Source organism: Gorilla gorilla, chromosome 15 (genome assembly GCF_029281585.2).
Source record: "Gorilla gorilla gorilla isolate KB3781 chromosome 15, NHGRI_mGorGor1-v2.1_pri, whole genome shotgun sequence".
Taxonomy (NCBI): Eukaryota; Metazoa; Chordata; class Mammalia; order Primates; family Hominidae; genus Gorilla; species Gorilla gorilla.
In genome coordinates this window covers 29,886,429-29,906,972 of record NC_073239.2, presented here as the reverse complement: position 1 = coordinate 29,906,972, position 20,544 = coordinate 29,886,429, and the positions used below count along the sequence as shown (strand labels likewise).

Below are 20,544 nucleotides of genomic sequence, written 5' to 3'. Positions count from 1 at the left end.
AAAACAAATTTTGGGCTCCCATTGATTCTACATTATAGTGAGTTGTATAATTATTTCATTGTATATTACAAAGTGATAATAACAGAAAATAAAGTGCACAATAAATAATGTGCTTGAATCATCCGGACACCATCACTACCCTCCCCTCCGCCCCCACTGAGTCCGTGGAAAAATTGTCTTCCATGAAACCGGTCCCTAGTGCTGAAAAGGTTGGAGACAGCTGACCTAGACAATATAGCCTACTGCACACCCAGACTATATGATATAGCCTATTGCTCCTAGACTACAAACCTATACAGAATGTTGCTGTACTGAATACCGTAGGCAACTGTGGCACACTGTACATATTTATGTATCTAAACATGTCTAAACATAGAAAAGGTGTGGAAAAATACAGTACAGAAGATTTATCCCAGGCATGGTAGCTCAATCCTGTAATCCCAGCACTTTGGGAAGCCAAGGTGGGCATATCGCTTGAGCCCACGGAGTCAGAGACTGGCCTGGGCAACATGCGAAACCCTGTCTCTACAAAATAAAATAAACTAAAAATAAATAAATAAATAACAAAGAAAGTAGCTGGGTGTGGTGGCGTGCACCTGGAGTCCCAGCTACTTAGGAGGCTGATGAGGATCACCTGAGCCTGGGAGGCAGACGCTGAAGTGAACTGTGATTGCGCCACTGCACTCCAGCCTGAGTGACAGAGTGAGACCCTGTCCCAAAAAATACAAATTAAAAAAAATTAAAATTAAAAAAAGATTTTAAAAATGGCACACTTACCATTTACCATTTTACCATTAAAAAATGTATAAGACACTTACCATGAATGGAGCTTGCAGGAATGGAAGTTGCTCTGGGCGAATTAGAGAGTGGTGAGTGAATGTGGAGGCCTAGGACATTACTGTACACTACTGTAGGTTTTATAAACATGGTATACTTAGGCTATACTAAATTTATTAAAGCTATTTTTATTTTCTAATAATAAATTAACCTTAGCTGATGTAACTTTTTTACTTCATAAACTTTTCACTTTTTTAATTAAAAAGTAATTTAAAAATTACTTTTAAAAAAATTTAATTAAAGTGTAATTTGTAATAACACTCAGCTTAAAACACAAACACATTGTACAGCTGTACAAAAATATTCTTTCTTTATATCCTTATTCTATAAGCTTTTTAATGTTTTTGTTAAACACACACACACATATTAGCCTAGGCTTACACGGTGTCTGGCTCATCGATATCACTGTCTTTCCCTCTACATTTTGTCCCACTGGAAGGTCTTCAGGGGCAATAACATCCATGCAGCTGTCATTTCCTATGATAACAATGCCTTCTTCTGGAATACCTCCTGAAGGGTCTGCCTGAGGCTGTGTTACAGTTAACGTTTTATATATATATATATATTTATATATATAATTATATAATATTAATATATATTATATATTTTATATATATACAAGTATATATGTGTGTATATATTGTATATATATGTATATGTATATATATGAAGTACACTGTAAAATAATGATAAAAATTATAGTATAGTAAATACTAGGTGATATAACTTTTTCAGCTCCGTTGAATCTTATGGAACCACCATCATATGTGTAGTCCAGCATTGACCAAAACATCTTTATACAGCACATGATTGTAAAAGTTAGTCTCCACTCCTCTCCACTTCATTGCTCATTCAATCCTCTACTCTTGTCAGCCTTGGGTTGGCTTTCACACACCCCTGAAATTCTCGCACTCTTCAAACCAAATGGCCTTTAGACTGCTAAATTTGGTAGAGTCTTCTTAGTTCTTTTAAATATCTCTGAAGTACCTTCAATTTACATCTACAATGCAATTTTGTCCTCCAAACTCTTCCCAGAGTAATCTTAGCAAACACGTTTGATCATTTAAGTGCTCATGAAATACCTTAAATGTTTCAAGGATAAAATTTAAGCTCCTCTGGCTAGTATAATGAGCCTTCGTTATCCAGCCCTTTCTTCATATCCTCTTTTCCTCTATTCCATATTAATGTGTGTACACCAGCCCGAATATGTCAAGCTGTCAGTTCTTTGCATTTGTACGGACTTTTTACTCTGTCTAGAGTACCCTTCTGCTGTTTATATGCCTGGTTAATTCTATGTATTGCTGAGGACTCAGGTCAATTGTCACCTCTTTTGAGGAGTCTTTAATCCCCAGCCCTCCCCATAATCTGGGAAGGGAATGTTTCTCCTCTGGGCTTCCAAGGCATCTTGTGCCTATTTCTATCACATCACTCATTTCTGTGTATTTGTTTGTTTATTTGTTTAATTTTATGTCTCTTTCACTAGAGGACAGGAATTATGCTTTTCAATTTCTGTGTCTCTAAATCAGTCCTGAGGACTTGAGCATATATATAGCAGGCATGGCGCGTTGGAGAATATGGCACAATTATCTAAGTAAATGAATCAAAGGATGAGATTATTGGCTTCCAGTATTAATTGGCAACTGGTTTTTATTATTACCAGATTCTAGAGGAATATCATAGGAAGAATTGATTTGCCAATGTTACAGCTTATTAAGACAAGCTTTTGTCTTCAACTCCAACTTATTTTGTATATATGCTGCTGCTTAGTTATATCTGCCCCAAAACTTACCACAGTTGGCTACTTAATAACTTACAGCAATTTTAGGCTGCTAGATAGTGTTTTGGTTTCCGTAGTTGTTATCTGCATATTGTTTAATCAAACATCTCTCATATTATGCCCCAGCATGAGCCTCTGCTCCAGAAACATGATTTATTTGGATATGTGGTTTATCACTTAGGATAACTAAGGTCAGCATCCTTATACCAAAACTCATATGAATAATGTTTTACAATGCTTAAAATGAAAGAAGTGCATTTCCCTATCGTGTTGAACTTTATTATGAGCTGGTGTAGACACACATGGTGGTTGCTCAAAATCATAGGGACCCAGATTATTCTCAGTGTGCTTCTTCCTCATCCCTAGGTGTGTTACCAGAGCTAGCCAGTGACTTGAGCTCTAGCCATCACAGACAACTTCTGGACAGCAGGACAGAGGCAGGGCATAAGATGAACATGTCCCCTCTCTCAAATAAATCCTCCTGTAAGATTTACAGGACATTTTTACATTTCACTGGCTAAAATTGACAATGAAATGTTAAAAAGTGCTGTTCACCCTCATAAGATTCCTACTAAATGTATGGCTTGGGAAAGTGACTTTATCTCCTTGAAAGTCATTTTCTTCATTTCTAAAATGTAATTAACATGCTCATCTCATAGAAATACTGTAAAGATAATAAGTGTGTATTTGAAACTCTAGTTCAGTGACAGGCACATAGCAGGCTTCCAATAATGGTAGTTGCAGTTGTTATTGTAGATGACATTACTGATTCAGAGATATCATAGCTCCTGCAAGGTCTCATAACTAATGATGGTTAAACCAGTATTCAAACTTAGATCAGCCTCACTCTGAAGCTTCCTCTCTTATAAATACAGTGAAATATGGCAGGAACTTCGCCTGAGAGCTTCTACTTTCCAATTCAATTCCTCTATATCATGAATCATGATATACTTCTGGTCTGAGTTTTCAGGACCGTTGAAAATAGAGTTAAAAATAGAAAGATTTAGTTTCTTTGGTTTGACTTATCCAAATAATTGCCTTGCTTTCACTTATTTTTGTGGAGACTTGGCTGAAATCAACAGCATTAATTGAGTGTGTAATTCTGGAACCATCTAAGAAAGCTAAAATCATTTAAAATTAGTTGGGGTTTAGTAACTAGGTTGAACTTTGCCTTTGTCAGGCAGTTTCCAGCTGACTCACTGCAGCTGCAACAATTGACATCATTTTGTGCCTTTCATGCAAAGACTAATTTGGCAGGCAGCACTCCCAGTGGAGTGGGTTTCTGAGGCTTGGTGAATCTCAGTGTTGGAATGGACTTTAAAGGTCATGAAAGCTAAACCTTAATGTAATGATTGAATTGGCTTACATCAACCCCATCAAGAGGTTTTCTAACCTACACTTGGATAAGTCCAGCGACAAATAAATAGTGAAGATTTCCACATGGCCTGAATTGCATAACCCGTTCTGTATTTGAATAGCTCTTACTTCCTTATATTGAACTGCAATCTGTACTCTTAACCTTCCTGCCACCAGTACTACTTCTATCCCCAGTACAAATATTCCTTTTTGGAACCTTACAACCTTTCAAATATTTGAAGACCATGACCTTGCCTGGTCTTAGAGTTTTCTCACTGCTAAATACCTCCAGTTTCCTTCAACTTTTTCTCGTTCAATATGCCTTTAATTTCCTTCACAACCCTGAGCTCATAGAGAAACCCATATGGCTTGGCTTGATTCTTCTTAAAGTGTTCATTCTCCTCTTATCCCAGGAATGAATGAAATCCTGCAGTGTAAATGGAGGGAATGACCTAATCAAACTGTCCTGGTAAAGTAAAAGGGAGTTGCTTGAAACATGATAGAGAATGGTGAAAATTTAGGGAATCATCAAATTGTTGAGATTTTATTGGACCTCCTTACAACTAAGCCAATGTGACAAAATAATTTCTTGCTGTAAAAAGCTCAAAGGCATAACAAAGTCATAGTACTCTTAAGCACAAAGTAAGTTAGGTTATTTATTGTGATAGTTCAGACTCCATCAACTTTATTTTATTTGTATGGTTCCTTTATTTTAGTGCTGAGTGATATCATTAAGATAAAAAGGATGAACGAATGCGTGGATGAGTGAATTGATGGACAAACTGCTCAGGAACAAATGTTAGTTATACTTCAATAGATACAGATTTAAAGGAAAACAAACCAAAACTTTTTCTCTGAATCTGACAAAATTTCAGGTTCTGTATGGAATTAAAATAGCAGTTTTGACTCATTCAATGTTGTACATATGTAACCCTTTAGTAGCCTCATAAATCTTGTTCTGCTCTTGAGAAAGAATGTTGCACTGATGTAAAACTTAATAACATTTTTGTCTGATGCTAAATAACTGTGTGCTATTTCAAAAATATCACTTAGCATCTCTGCTTATGAAATAGTAAGAACAAAGTACCTTCATTGTCACAAACATGTGGTCAGGGTAAAATTGTATATTTTAATTCATTCTATGGGGATTTATGCAGTGATTTTTGTATTTTATTTAATGTTCTGAGCAGTGAAAATTCAGTGGGGAAAAGCTTAGAAAAGGCCCATGTCCTCATAGAGCTTATATTTTATAACAAAATTTAAAATCAAACAGTTTTAAGAGCCTCAAAATACAAGGTACTTTTAAATGGTTGTGAATCTTTGATTTTTAAATTGATGTTGTTTCTTTGTGGCACATATTTTTAAACAGTCCCAGTTTTAAAACTAGGTTCTAATACATTTAATGCAAATTTTAAAAATTACTTATAGTTTTTTTTTCCTACACAGAAGGAAAAAACAACTTATGTTCAAGTTTTCATTTCACCCTAGAGGTAGATATTCTTTTGCTTTGTTTTGCAATTATTCTTAATGTTTGATTGCCACTATTTACTAAAAATATTGTCTCTTTCTCAGTCTCATATGTCTTCCAGAAGATATGCTAATATGCTTAAAATGGATTGTATTTTACAGAGTTTTAGGGTAACATTGATTATGTCAGTCTTGTGGATGTGGAGGCCTAATATTGCCAAACTTGATTGATTTCTACTTAAAATCCTGGAAAAATTCTTATCAAAGAAAAGCCACAAATAAATGATTGTTTTTATTTTCTACTTGGTTGTCTGGAAAGTATAACATACAATCTCTAACATATGGACCTTGTATGTTTCCCTTGTAAAAGCAAAATTTCGTGTTTGGGAATGAAAATTTATTTTTATTCTTATTGAATTTAAAAAAAATATTTACAACCTTCAGAGCTTTGAAGGCCCTTTACATAACAGTATATAACTTCCTTAAAGTTTATCTAGTTCTGAAAATCATTCACTGGTCAGAGATATCCTGAAATGGAGATGAGAATTGGGATAAAGTATGTCTTAATTCTTACAAATTTTCTTTAACACAAATGAAAAGCATTAGTGCTGCTCTCTTACTGTATGCTGTCAGAACCATATTTTTAATATATTAGCTTCTACGTTACTTCTAGGATTTTCTATTACTCAGAACTACTCTCCCTCTCATACCTTGAGGTTGATGAGACAATTACTTCCTCAAGGAGAGTCTACAGATTTTGGACACCTGAAGCCTCTTTTAAGAAAAAAGAAAATGGCCGGGGATGGTGGCTCACGCCTGTAGTCCCAGCACTTTGGGAGGCCAAGGCAGGTGGATCACCTGAGGTCGGGAGTTTGAGACCAGCCTGGCCAACATAGAGAAACCCTGTCTCTAGTAAAAATACAAAATTAGCTGGGTGTCCTGGCATATGGCTGTAATCCCAGCTACTCGGGAGGCTTAGGCAGGAGAATCACTTGAACCTGTGAGGTGGAGGTTGCGGTGAGCCGAGATTGCAGCACCATTGCACTCCAGTCTGGGCAACAAGGGTGAAACTCCGTCTCAAAAAAAAAAAAAGAAAATGATACTTACTTTCAAAAGCTTAAGCCCTGAAGAACGCTGGGCATAAAGTTCATCCCATGAAATACATATATTTGGGGAAGACAGGGTCTCACTGTTGCCCAAGCAGGAGTGCTGTGGTGCAGTCACCGCTCACTGCAACCTCCGCCTCCACCTCCTGGGCTCAGGTGATCCTCGCACTTCAGCCTCCTGAGTAGCTGGGACTATAGTTACACACCACCACACCCAGCTAATTTTTTGTATTTTTAGTAGAGATGGGGTTTCACCATTTTGCCCAGCCTGGTCTCGAACTTCTGGGCTCAAGGGATTCACCCGCCTCGCCCTGCCAAAGTGTTGGGATTATGCGTTTGAGCCACCACACCCACCCTCATAAACAATACATTTTTTAAAAAAATACAAAATAAGGCAGAAAAAGTTTCCTTCCTGCCTCCTTTCTTTCCAGATTAAATAAGACTTCCATTGCTCTGAGAAAAACAGAGTGGGAGTAGATATGGTAAGGAGACTTAATGAGGAGGGACTTACTTATATATTGAGGTGTGTGTGTGTGTGTGTATGTGCATGCACGTGTGCACCAACACGGTTTTGCCTTGATCCTCTCCTATACACCAGCAAATTGCCACAATAGATGTGGTCTTCTCATTTTTCCTTTGATGAGGTGATAATAGAGATGGACACTTGGTATAACTAGAGGGGCGTGTCTGAGGAAGCCAGAATTTCAAATGTTTTCTGTGTCCAAGAAAGATGTAGACATAGCTAAGACAAAGCACAACTCAAGAGGCCTGTGCTCAGAAATATGGAAAATACATAACTGGCTTGGACAAGAAAATGAGTAAGTAACTGTGGGACCAGAAACATATATCTGTCAGCATCTTATGTGGGTTGAAGGGTGAGTACAGGGTGGGATAATTGCTAGATTATCATCTACCTGACTTCAAACTGTATTAAAAGGCTACCACAACCAAAACAGCATGGTACTGGTACAAAACCAGACACATAGACAATGGAAAACAATAGAGAACCCCCAATATAAAGCTGCATACCTACAGACATCTGATCTTTGACAAAGTCAAATGGGGAAAGGACTCCCTATTCAATAAAAGGTACTGGGATAACTGGCTGGCCATATGGAGAGAAATAAAACTGGACACCTATTTTTCACTACATACAAAAACTAACTCAAGATGAATTAAAGATTTAAATATAAGAACTCAAACTATAAGAATCCTAGAGGAAAACCTAGGAAACACCTCTGGATGTGGGCCTTAGGAAAAAAATTCATGATAAAGTCCTCAAAAGCAATTGCAACAAAAACAAAAATTGACAAATGGAAATCTAATTAAACTAAAGAGCTACTGCACAACAAATGAAACTATCAACAGAGTAAATGAACAACATACAGAATGGGAGAAAATATTCACAAACTATACATCTGAACAACTATGGATACAGCTGGAGGCCATTATCCTAAACAAATTAATGTAGGAGCAGAAAACCAAATACCACGTGTTTTCTCTTATAAGTAGGAGCTAAAAATTGAGTAATCATGAACATACAGAAGGCAACAATAGACACTGGAGACTACCAGAGTGGGAAGGGAAGGAGGAGGGCATGGTTGAAAAACTAACTATTGGGCGCTATGCTCACTACCTGGGTGACAGGATCGATCACACCCCAACCCTCAGCATCATGCAAATACTGAGGTAACAAACCTGCATACATAACCTTTGAATCTACAATAAATATTAAAATTATTTTAAAAAAGAAAAGATGAATTAAAAAGATAATAATAAAAATTGCCAAATATTTGGAATTGAATTTACCACACCTCAATATTTACAACATATAACCAAGTGTTACATAGAGAGAAAGATATTGGCTTAAAAGTTACCTGATGTGATGTCATTACACCAGAGGGACTGAGATAAATGAGCTGGGCCTTCAACCCCAAAATTAAGGGAAAGAAACACAGAATAAATCCAAATAATATAAAAGAAATGAAGAGCAAATATAATGTTAGACATTGAGGAAATAAAAATATACAAAGAAGCAAGCAAACAAAGAAAATTGTTAGTACAATTAAAATACATCTGCTAAAAATACTAATAAAATAGGTAAACATTTGAAAAACTGATCAAAGGGGAAAAAAGAGATATTATAAATAAAAATACTAGGAATGTGAAGAAGGACATGACCCCACAAACACTACAGATTAAAATAAATGACTGCATTATTTCGGCTAGATGAGTCTGAAGTCCATTAGTTTCAGGCATGTCCTGTAGTGTGCTAGGAATGAAAAGTCAAGCTCCATTTTTAAAATGTAAAAAAAATACAGAAAGTAATACAGTTGAAGTATTTTCTAACTTTCACATCAAGGAATATGTGTCTCCCCAGGGGTACATATCTGATGGATCACTAGTGACCCAGCAAAAGATCACAGACTCCAGAATCTCTTTCATGATGCTCCCCAGAATATAGTGAAAATTCTACAGCAGTTTGCTATAATGAACAGTAAAAAGGCATTCACAGCAGTATCTTGGTAATTGTTATTTACAGTGCCTTCTTCCACCCAGAACAATCTCTTCCACCATACCTTCATATATTCTTGAATCTTGAATACTACTTGTTATGTAAACTAAAGATTAAATGTTATCGAAATTAAAAATTCAATTTCATATCAAATTATCATTTGGTTACAGTTATCAATCCAATTTTTCTAGGTTTGATAAGGGCTTTCTCTGTTTATAAACCTTAGCCATTTCATTGTTTTAGATTAAACAAACAAACATTACGTTGAAAAGGTTGAGGGGTATATAGGCCTGGCCATTGAAAGTATAATAATCAGATTTTCTTTTTTTATATATATTAGAATGCACATATTAATATAATTTAGAGGGAAACATAAGATTACATAATAATTTGCCTGAATGATGAATCAGATTTTAAAAAACAAGTAATATAACTATTGCAAGAGCAAATACACTACTTCAATATATACATGTTTCCTCATTTTTTTCTTTTTTTTTTTTTGAGATGGAGTCTCACTCTGTTGCCCAGACTGGACTGCAGTGGCATGATCTCGACTCACTTGCAACCTCCACCTCCCTGGTTCAAACAATTCTCCTGCCTCAGCCTCCTGTGTAGCTTGGATTACAGGTGTGAACCACCACGCCTGGCTAATTTTTTTTTTTCTTTTTTTAGTAGAGATGAGATTTCACCATGTTAGCTAGGCTGGTCTCGAATTCTTGACTTCAGGTGATCCGCCTGCCTCAGCCTCCCAAAGTGCTGAGATTACAGTTGTGAACCACCGTGCCCATCCTTTTTCCTATTTTTTAGTTAACAAGAGCAAAAAAAAAAGAACCAAAAATATGCCCCCATAAATCAACAATATATTCCTGTTAAAAACAAATAAAGCCTCATTTCCACAGCATTAATGAAACAAAGACTTTGAGAATATAATTGCTATTTCTTCAAAGTTAAGAGAATATTTGTTAAAAGAACAATTTTGATGCATTAAAATGTTATAATTCAGACTTTCTTATTAGTTAATTTCAGGGTAAGTGAAAATACAGCATCAGTTCCAGAATGTTCAGACCAATGGAAGAAAAACAGACTAAATCAATAATTAAATTGTTCAATCAATACAAAATTAAGAGTCTGTTGTATGGTAAGGTAGGCAAGGACACAAACTGGAATGGTAATTAATGGCCAGAAATTTATCAGAAAAGGAAAATTTTGAAAAATTATTATTATTATCAATAATTAGTTATATATAGAGCTGGTATTTGTTTCTGAACATAAATTAATGATTGCATTGTCTCTTTCATGCTTCTCAATAATATTCATAATTTCTCTTTTAATTTACTAAGTTACGTGTGGTTTGTAAGGTTTATTGTTTTGTTTTTCCCAAAAGCTAGGTAACTTGCTCTTCTGGAGTGGCTTGGGTACTAAAAGATTCCACTTCATTATATAAGAAAAACCACAGGGCAAATTTATTCTTACAAGACCCAAATTGCAGTTCTACTTTATCAATTTTTGCCTAATTTTGTTACAGCATAAATATCATTCTGGAAATAATTTTAGAGGACTACTAGAAAAGAGAAGCATTTGTTTTTTATTTTTTATAATTTTTATAATTTTTTTTTTATGAGTACATAGTAGGGGTATATATTTGTGGGGAACATTTTTTTTTTTTTTGAGACAGAGTCTTACTCTGTTGCCCAGGCTGGAGTGCAGTGGTGTGATTTCTGCTCACTGCAACCTCTGCCTCCCGGGTTCAAGCAATTCTCTGCCTCATCAGCCTCCTGAGTAGCTGGGATTACATGCATCCACCACCGTGCCAGGCTAATTTTTGTATTTTTAGTAGAGACAGGGTTTCACCTGTTGGCCAGGCTGGTCTCGAACTCCTGACCTCGTGATCCACCCACCTTGGCCTCCCAAAGTGCTGGGATTACAGGTGTGAGCCACTGCACCTGGCCACATGAGATATTTTGATAGAAGCATACAATGCGCAATAATCACATCAGAATAAATGGTGTATCCATCACCTCAAGCACTTATCCTTTCTTTGTGTTACAATCTAATTATAGTCATACAGTTATTTAAAAATGTACAATAAATTATTGCTGGCTGTAGTCACCCTGATGTGCTATCAAATACTAGGCTTTTTCATTCTATCTAACTATATTTTTGTACCCAATGACCATCCCTGCTTCTCCTCCGTTACCCTTCCCAGATTCTGGTAACCATCATTCTAACACAAACATTAATTACAATGTTCTAATGTAACTTTAGAAATGCTTTACTTCTCAGTAATTTTGTGATGAGAATAAACATTATTTAAAACACTATTTTTTTCTAATAAAATATCGTATGGTAGAATTTCAAATATTATGTTAGATCCTTTCACTTTTATTTGGATAAAAATAAGGCATGTTAAGTAAGTTTAACCATCTCATTTTTAGATTGATATACATTGTATACATTCTTTTTTTTTTTTAATGAGATGGAGTCTCCCTCTGTCTCTGTGCAGTGGTGCAATCTCAGCTTATCTCAACCTCTGCCTTCTGGGTTCAAACAACTCTCCTGCCTCAGCCTCCCGAGTAGCTGGGACCACAGGCACACGCCACCACGCCTGGCTAATTTTTTGTATTTTTAGTAGAGATGGTGTTTCGCCATGTTGGCCAGGCTTGTCTTGAACTCTGACCTCGTGATCCACCTGCCTCGGTCTCCCAAAGTGCTGGGATTACAGGCGTGAGCCACCGTGCCCAGCGATTGTATACATTCTTGAGAAGGTCAGAACTATTTCTGCTCTGATAAAGACAATGACATTATATATACCTTCACAGATAACAAACACCCTCATGGCAGCTTATTTCAATGAATGTTTTTTTCCTCTCTTATTAGAGCACATTGCCAAAATGAACAAGAATTTAGAAAACAACAGCATTTTGCTGGTAGGATCATTTCTAGTGAAAAACAAACAAACAAGTAGCAACTGGATATACCCAGACTGCTGGGATTGGATATCTTATTAGCAATTTGCAACATCTGTGGACTCTGAGATTTCCCTGATGTGGCACAATTTACACTGTAAAATACTTGCTTTTGTTTATTAGGAAATTTACACTGGGTTTTGCCAGCTCACTGTACCAAAACCATCTGCATTTTTCTGCCCAGGTCCACCCATATGATAAAAATAAATAGATAAGAGTAGTTTTTGTTTCCTATAAAAAAATTGTGTAAGGAAATACTTTGGCAGACAGTATGGTGTAGTACAGGTAACCATACTGAACCATACTGTGGCTGAATCTCACCACAGTAACTGAAAGCTATGATATTGCAGGTGAAACGTCAGCGAGAGACAACACAGGAATTCCTGTGATTCACTTCCTCTCCTCCCTAACCCACGTATGATTCTGAAAGGAGGTGGATTCTGTCATTTCCATAAAATCATTTTTCCATTTCTATGTTTATCAATCCTAGTCTAGGTCAACAGAAAATACCATTTTTGGTGAGTTCTTCTATTTTGCTGCAAAACAAAGGAAGAAATGTTATTTATCTCGTAATACAAACACACTCATAAATTCCTGTGCAATTTCTTTGTTAACAATAAATAGGTGGAAAATAGACATAATGAAATATTTGCATAGGACATATTAAGGTAAAATATACATTCCTGTGATATATGTGAAATAAAAATTCACCAGCAAGGTTGTCTGTAGATGGATTTTACTTTTTATTGTAATTCCCATTGAAAGCAAAGAAATATACAATCCTATTGATAAAGTCAACTTTTATTCATTTATTCAACAAACATTCTGTAGTACTTGCTATGTCCTAGAAAATACATTAACTCCTGTGACAGATACAGGACAAATAATATTCTATAGGGCACTTCTTGTAGTGAAGGAAATGGACATACAAATTAATTGTATGTGATACTGCTATGTTGGAGGTGTGTGCTGTGGAAATACAAAGGCAGAATATTTATTTCTCTCTGACATGTGATTTCCGGTCACTAAAGTGACGTTGGAGTTAAGAATTAGAGAATGAGTTATATACACTAGGTGAATAGTCTTGGAAAAGCCATTTTTATGTAGACGAACAGCTTCATTTTTTAAAAAGGCATTGAGTGTGAATATGCACAGTATATTTAGAGGATAACAAACAGGTAAGAGATGTGTGCTCCGGTGGAAAAATCTCCACTGGGGCTATATTATTTTCCGGGGCCCTCTATCTTACCTGTAGATAGAACTCTTTTTGTCAAAAATTAAAAAAATAAAAAACATCTTAAAGATTGCTGAATGTTTCTGTTTCTGGCTCCTACCTTTAAATGAATGATACTATTATTTAGGGGAAAGCACATCAATTAATTAACAGACTTAGGGAATTAGGATATTTTATCAGGAAAAATGCTAAAGAGAAAGCAACTTAAAAGATCAGTTAAAAATAGAACATTTTGATAACCACCATTTATTTGGACTCAATAGGCAGAAACCTATTACGGGATTCGATGCAAGTAGTGTAAATGGGGCATGAAGGCTTCAGTGTATATATAGAATTGGAGATGCTTTCACTTTCCATTTGATGAAATTGAATTTCTCAGAATGGACTCTATATCTTTTTAATTCCATGATTTTCAGCAAGCAGAAGGACGATATCCTGTAATTTATGAAGATAGTTTATTATTATTTTTTATTAGCTCTCAGCTTTAGCAACCACTTTCTTCCCCCTCCCTCCCCAGCCATGTTGCTGCTGGTGATCCTTATAAGTGAAGCTGCTTTTCATTTTCATCTTCCTCAGCACAGCTGGTGCTTACACTACCCTAAACATTCATTGAGTCATTTCCTGCTGATAAATGTCTATATGTAGTCACGATTGTCACCTATGCGTGTGATACTAAACTGTCCTCTCTCTTTTTAAACCAAGATAGCATTTGTACCAGCCTCTAATCTTATGTACCACTTTCTCCTCTTTCAGAACCAAGCTGGCAATTCTCATCTTGAATAGCTTTAAAATTGCTCATAGCAATCAATGACAACTGAGGCATCACTAAAGAATTTCTTTTATCTCCAAGCTCCAATTTAGATCTGTCATTAAGCTTGAGTAAGCTTGAACTGTCAGAACATTTTCCCTCATCACATGCTCTAAGCACAAAAAGTCAACTTCAAAATCAAATTTGTTCTGTCTCTTACTATACTTTGTAATGGTTTCATGTGAACAATAAACTTCACCGAAATAGTAGTGTCAATCTTTAGTAACTCAGATCACTATGGTTTCAAAAAGTAGTGAAATGCTGCCAAAACTCAAGTATGACGTATGGTAAATCATTCACTCACATTCAGTTGCTCTTTGTTGTGCTTTAATATTAGGGGAAGGGGGACTTGGCAGGGGGTATGGAGATGAGGAGTATCTTTCCTCCTTTTAGAGGAAAGGTTGTGTCATCTTTTTGGCAAGTCACTTTCCCTCCCTACGCCTTCCTTTCCATGCCTGTAACATGAGATAGTTTTATTACATGAATTCTAAGTCTCTGCCCATTCCTAATGTTGGCCTCTTAATAAATTCAACTTTTCATTGTGTGGTGTTATTCTTCTTCAAGAAATGGATTAGAAATGTTACCATACAGAGCTAGAAGTCATGAATTAATTAGGAAGCCCATCGTCCAAATCTAACTGTAAAATGCCTTGGTTTCATCTTCTGGAACAAAATGATGTTTTTTTTTGGGTTCTGCTGATGAACAGAAACTGTCTTTTAAAGATCACAGTTTCTATCTTGGAGATCTTTTCCACTGACAGATACTTCAGCCTCATCCACATATTTAAATGTACTTTGATCTTTCTTTGTTTTGCAAATTTCCTTTTGAAACAGTTTGTGTGAACTTTAGAGGTGCCAAACTGAGACTAAAGACCACTAAAATCTGGCAGAGCTATACATGTGAAGTATTCAGCAGCTCAAATATGTTTACAGAGTCCATGTTCAAAATAAGCGATTGCTTTTTTACAATTTCTTGTCAACTCCAAATTGAATTGTATTTCTTCTTGTATCTATAAAGGAAATAGGAAGCTTGATAATAATCACTTTTTAAATTTTATAAGTACCGTTGTGTTAATGTGAAGTTATTCTTTTCTCGTTTATCTTCCTGTTAAAAGATGGCCTTAACAGAAACATAATTCAGGTCATTATTACCATGATGTATTAGAGTGAGAAGAAAATTGATGATTTTTTTTTCCTTAGACATGGAGGTCTCACTCTGTTGCCCAGGCTGGAGTGCAGTGGCACGAACATGGCTCACTGTAACCTCGACCTCCTGGGCTCCAGCAATTCTCCTGCCTCAGCCTCTCAAGTAGCTGGGACTGCAGGCACGCACCACCACACCTCGCTAATTTTTGTATTTGTTGTAGAGATGGGGTTTTGCCCTATTTCCCAAGCTGGTCTTGAACTCCTGAGCTCAAGTGACCTGCTCACCTTGGACTCTCAGTGTTCTGGGATTACAGATGTGAGCCACCATGCCCAGCCTTGGTGATCTTTTAAACCCAGAAATCAAGATCTTAAAACAAATATTCTAGCAGATGACCAGTGAAATTGAGGGTACCATTCTGTGATTTTTTTTCTTTCCTTTACTTTGGCAGATCTTCTTTGTGATGGTTCTGTACTTTAGCCCAGAATCTCTTGGTATACTTGAAGTTTTCTCATCACTCATCCTTCATTGATTTAACTCTTAGCCTGACCAATGTATTAATGTTAAAATCTGATGGGAATTTTTACAATCTTTGCCACATTTCCTTGCTCCTAATCAAAATGTGTGTTGTTTCTTAAAGAGTCATTTGTTAATGGCTAACAATCTTTATTTATTTTATTTTATTCTATTATTTTTAATTATACTTTAAGTTCTGAGATACATGTGCAGAATGTGCAGGTTTGTTACATAGATATACACGTGCCATGGTGGTTTGCTGCACCCATCAACCCATCATCTACATTAGGTATTTATCCTAATGCTATTCCTCCAATAACCCCCCACCCCTCAACAGGCCCCAGTGTGTGATGTTCCCCTCACTGTGTGCATGTGTTCTCATTGTTCAACTCCCACTTATGAGTGAGAACATGCAGTGTTTAGTTTTCTGTTCCTGTGTTAGTTTGCTGAGAATGATGGTTTCCAGCTTCATCCATATCCCTTCAAAGAACATGAACTCATCCTTTTTTGTGGCTACACAGTATTCCATGGTGTATATATGCCACATTTTCTTTATCCAGTCTATCATTGATGGGCATTTGGGTTGGTTCGAAGTCTTTGCTATTGTGAACAGTGCTGCAATAAACATACGTGTGGATGTATCTTTATAGTAGAATGATTTATAATCCTTTGGGTATATACCCAGTTATGGGATTGCTGGGTCAAACGGTATTTCTGGTTCAAGATCCTTGAGGAATCGCCACACTGTCTTCCACAATGGTTGAACTAGTTTGCAGTCCTACCAACAGTGTAAAAGCATTTCTGTTTCTCCATATCCTCTCCAGCATCTGTTGTTTCCTGACTTTTTAATGATCACTAATACTTAAAAATGGATTTTGTGCTGGAAATATTTTCAAATTCATCTTTGGTTATACTGAAGCAGGCATACTTTTCTATATTATATGCAAGTGATAATTACTTGCATATAATACTATATATTATATATTAACTCTGAGAAGTTCTTTGTAAGATACAAATGGCATTAGTATTAGTATTAGTATTGCTTTCCAATGAATGACTACTGCTCCAGTTTATTTGTGTATTCATATATAGCTCTCAAACTACAGAAAGAAGAGTTCAGTGACAGAACAAATCTTTGTAAAGAGAATCTAAATTTGGGGACAAAAACAATGTTTATCTACATAGAAAATTTCTGAAATGTATGTTATTATAAAAGTTAATTTCCCTCCTGAATAAATGATACGTGATTTTCATATTATCATACTAGTTTGAACAGCTGCAAAGAAGTGCTTAGATAAAAATTTAAAAAAAGTTTCAGATCCAAATTTTGCTTTCAAATTAACAGGTGCAAAATATTCCAGGATATGAACTTCTGTTTGAAGAAAGAATTTAGCTTGGGATACATAGACTGGCTATGATTGAAATGCATTTATTGACAGTAAAATATTTTACAAACAAGGTTTTTACATATATTAGAAAGAGTGAAAAACTTAGCCCTCTTTACTGAGCAATATTAGTAATTGCAAGGAGCAAGTCACTGGACAAACAACCCTACCACGCAGATGGTTTAGGTGCTGTCAAAGCAGAATCACCCATTTCTATGTCTTTGAGTGTGTTTTAGAGAAGTGCTGATTGTCAAGGAGAATAAAACTTTAGTGAATGTTGTTTGTCTTTCCTGTGAGGAGACAGGAAACACAACCATTTGGGGTACATAAAACATTCGGAGTATAAAGATACAAATTCCATGTTGAATTCGGCTATTGATTATTGGCTTGTGTAAAATGGTAAAAGTACTGTATTTGTAATTTGTTACTAAGAATCATCGTTTAGACCATATAATAAGACAATATAACAGTATAATAATAGTATTTCTATTATATACTACAACGAAATGTATTTAAAATACAATTTGAATTAGATTGCTTTCAAATATTTAAATGTTTGATCCTACGCTCATCTATAAATGCTTACATTTTATAATTTAAGGTCTGTTTAAAAGTTTATAAATAATACAAAACTTTGATTTCATTTGGCTGTCTTTTTGTGCTTTGCTTCTTGAAACTTAGCAAAAGATGATCAAGAGGAGCATGAAAAAATCCCCTGAATCCATTGGCTTTCTTCCCTATACTGACAACAGTTTACTTGTGTAAGGTAATTCTCTTTTGCCTGTGTTGCCTCATTTTGCTTCTCCTTGCTTGGCACCATTCTTAAGCAATTTATTTATTCATTCATTTTCTCATTCACATATTCATTGTTTCAACAAATGTTTATTGATGCTGCTATGTGTCAGCTCCTGTGCTCGACTTTAGGGATACAGAGATGAGCAAGGCAGGTATGAAACCAGGCTCTCATGGACTTTCTGGTTTTTGGAGAAGAGAGACAACTAAATAATTAAGTTTCACTGTATGTGAGAGATGCAGTGAAAGAGGATTATGCTATGCTGTGAAAGCAGCTAATCAAGTTTGGAGGTTTTGGGAAAAGCTTTAGTTTCTGTTCACATACTCAAATTATAAATTATTTAATCTTCAGTTGCTATTTGGTTAGAACATTTCTGACTTTATTGGCTTCCCATTGTAGCTGTAACAAATTACCACAGATTTAGTCAACTTAAAACAGAAATGTATTCTTTTATAGATTTGGAGGCCTGAATCTCAAAGTGGGTTTCTTTGGGACAAAACGAAGGTATCGCCAAAGCCATATTCCTTAGGGAGGTTCTCTGGGAAAATGTGATCCCTTACCTTTTTCATTTCTAGAGATGCATGCCTCGACCCCGGACCCCTTCTTTCATCTGCAAAATCAGCAGCACCCTCACATCATCTCCTGTAACAAACTCTCTCTGTCTCCTCCATATAAGGTCACTGATGGTTACATTTAGGGTCCATGATATAAGGTAAAATAATTGCCCCTCCTCAAGATCCTTAATTAAATCACATCTGCAACATTCCTTTAGCCATGTAAGAAAACATCCAAACATTCCAGAGATTAGGGTATAAATATTTTGAGGGGCTATTGTGTAGCTGACCATACTGGTCCATCGAAAATTAGTGTCTATAAATAGTTACCTGAATGTGTAACCTAAGAGAGTTCTTGTAAATGATATGAACAAATATTTTATACTCATTTTTGGAAAAGAAGTTCAAAATTTCTTTATAAGGTACTAAACCTTTGTGGTTTAGTAAAGGTATAAAATCATATTTTATAATATTGTAAACTTTTGTATGTAACTCAAGAAAGCTAGGCTACATTCACGTAACTATTAGAAGGGCAGTGATAGCATGTGGACAGGATCAAAACTTTGAGATTTCTACCTGTCTCATACAGCAGTTGCAGCCCCCCTTGACCATCTCAACTTGAGTCCCATGTGCACAGATACCATTTCACAAAAAGAAAAAGAATAATTACTGATTTGGCTCTGAAATGCTTATGTATCCAGCCCTCCAGAGAACAAACCGGTACTTCATATGTATCATGAGGACTACCTTGCCCTAAATAATGTATGGGCCTCACTATCCTGTCTCTTAGTTCCTTTTTCCTGAACTCTTCCTCCAGAGTTGTGGGTGTTTCTCTTCCAATAAGAAAAGAAACCTATCAGCCACATGGAATTCTAAGGGGGAGAGTATTTAATGAGAGACAGGAGTGTGTTTGCATGGGTCTAGCTGCCATTATGATTCCTTTATTCTTCCCAACAGAAATTCCACCTTCTGGTACAATAGCCTATTCTTATTAATTCCATTTGTCTATTGTTCTGTTCTTCCCCCAGCCCTAGAGGAAGAATGGAGTGAGGTTGTGGGGAGAGAAGGTCTTGAGGTATTTCGAAAGATATATTATATGGTCAAACTGATGAACACCTTGAGATAAAAGTAGAATATATGAGACTGAAGGCAAAATCACATGAAGCAACTGAAGTTTTTGAACAGTAGCTAATAGCATAAAAATTAGGGTGAAGGTAATATCTGAAGAAAAGGAGATGAGTGAACAAATAATTATTGAATGCCTATTATGTTTCAAAATATTTGCTGGGTACATGACCTTTGATGCCTCTGTTTGTTTAGTTAATTCTCTTTCTGTAGAAAGAACTAAGGCTGAGAAAAGTTAACTGATTTTCCAAGGTAACTCATGTAGTGAATGGGTATGCTTGTACTTAAAGTCTGGTTTGTCTGAATCCACAATCTATTGGTTTTTTTGATATTCCAGGCCCTCTCCAGGGTGCCTGAGTTTGTTGTTTCATCACAGAATTACACGGAAGAGACTGGAAAGATAACTCTTCAAATGTCAAATCATTCCCCTATAAAAAATTTTGCCACAGCTGTTGAAATATGGCCTTAGGGTTTATGACAGAATTTGAACCAGCCCCATGGAAAATGCATCTTGACTCTGCTTTTTTTCCTTTCCCTGCTGAGCTCCTAATAGAAGATGGATGTCTATTGCTTTTCTCTTGATATTCATGGCACTGCTCCTCTCCATCCATAGGATTATCTTATGTAAGTAATAGTTCTTTCAAATTTTGGGTGGATTTTAAAATGACTTGCTCCAACAGGGTTCACTCTTCTAACTAACACAACCTCTGAGTAGGTTTAAATTCAATTAGTTTGGCTAGTGCCAAAATGTGATCAGCTATTAATGAGTGGTCTGAAGATTTTTTTTTTTTAAACTGAAAGGGTGATTCTGTCATTCACTTCCTGAAAATTAGAAAAGCTCTTCTGATTTCATTTGCATGTTGAGATTTTCTATTATGACTTGTATTCAATTTAGCACACTCAAATATGAAGCAAATCTATTCATTTAATCTGCTGCCTGAGCCAATATCTCTGCAGCAAGA

The 20,544-nt window shown here is 35.9% G+C and overlaps 1 long non-coding RNA gene across 1 annotated transcript in view; it reads left to right on the top strand.

Annotated features, from left to right (window-relative positions):
• The window catches only part of LOC134757114 (uncharacterized), a 42,287-nt gene extending 22,081 nt beyond the window's left edge, over positions 1 to 20,206 (top strand). The window contains exons 4-5 of the long non-coding RNA XR_010130737.1: positions 17,792 to 17,876; positions 20,136 to 20,206. This is a non-coding gene — a long non-coding RNA (uncharacterized lncRNA). The remainder of the gene's footprint in view (positions 1 to 17,791; positions 17,877 to 20,135) is intronic.
• The last annotated feature ends 338 nt before the right edge of the window (positions 20,207 to 20,544 follow it).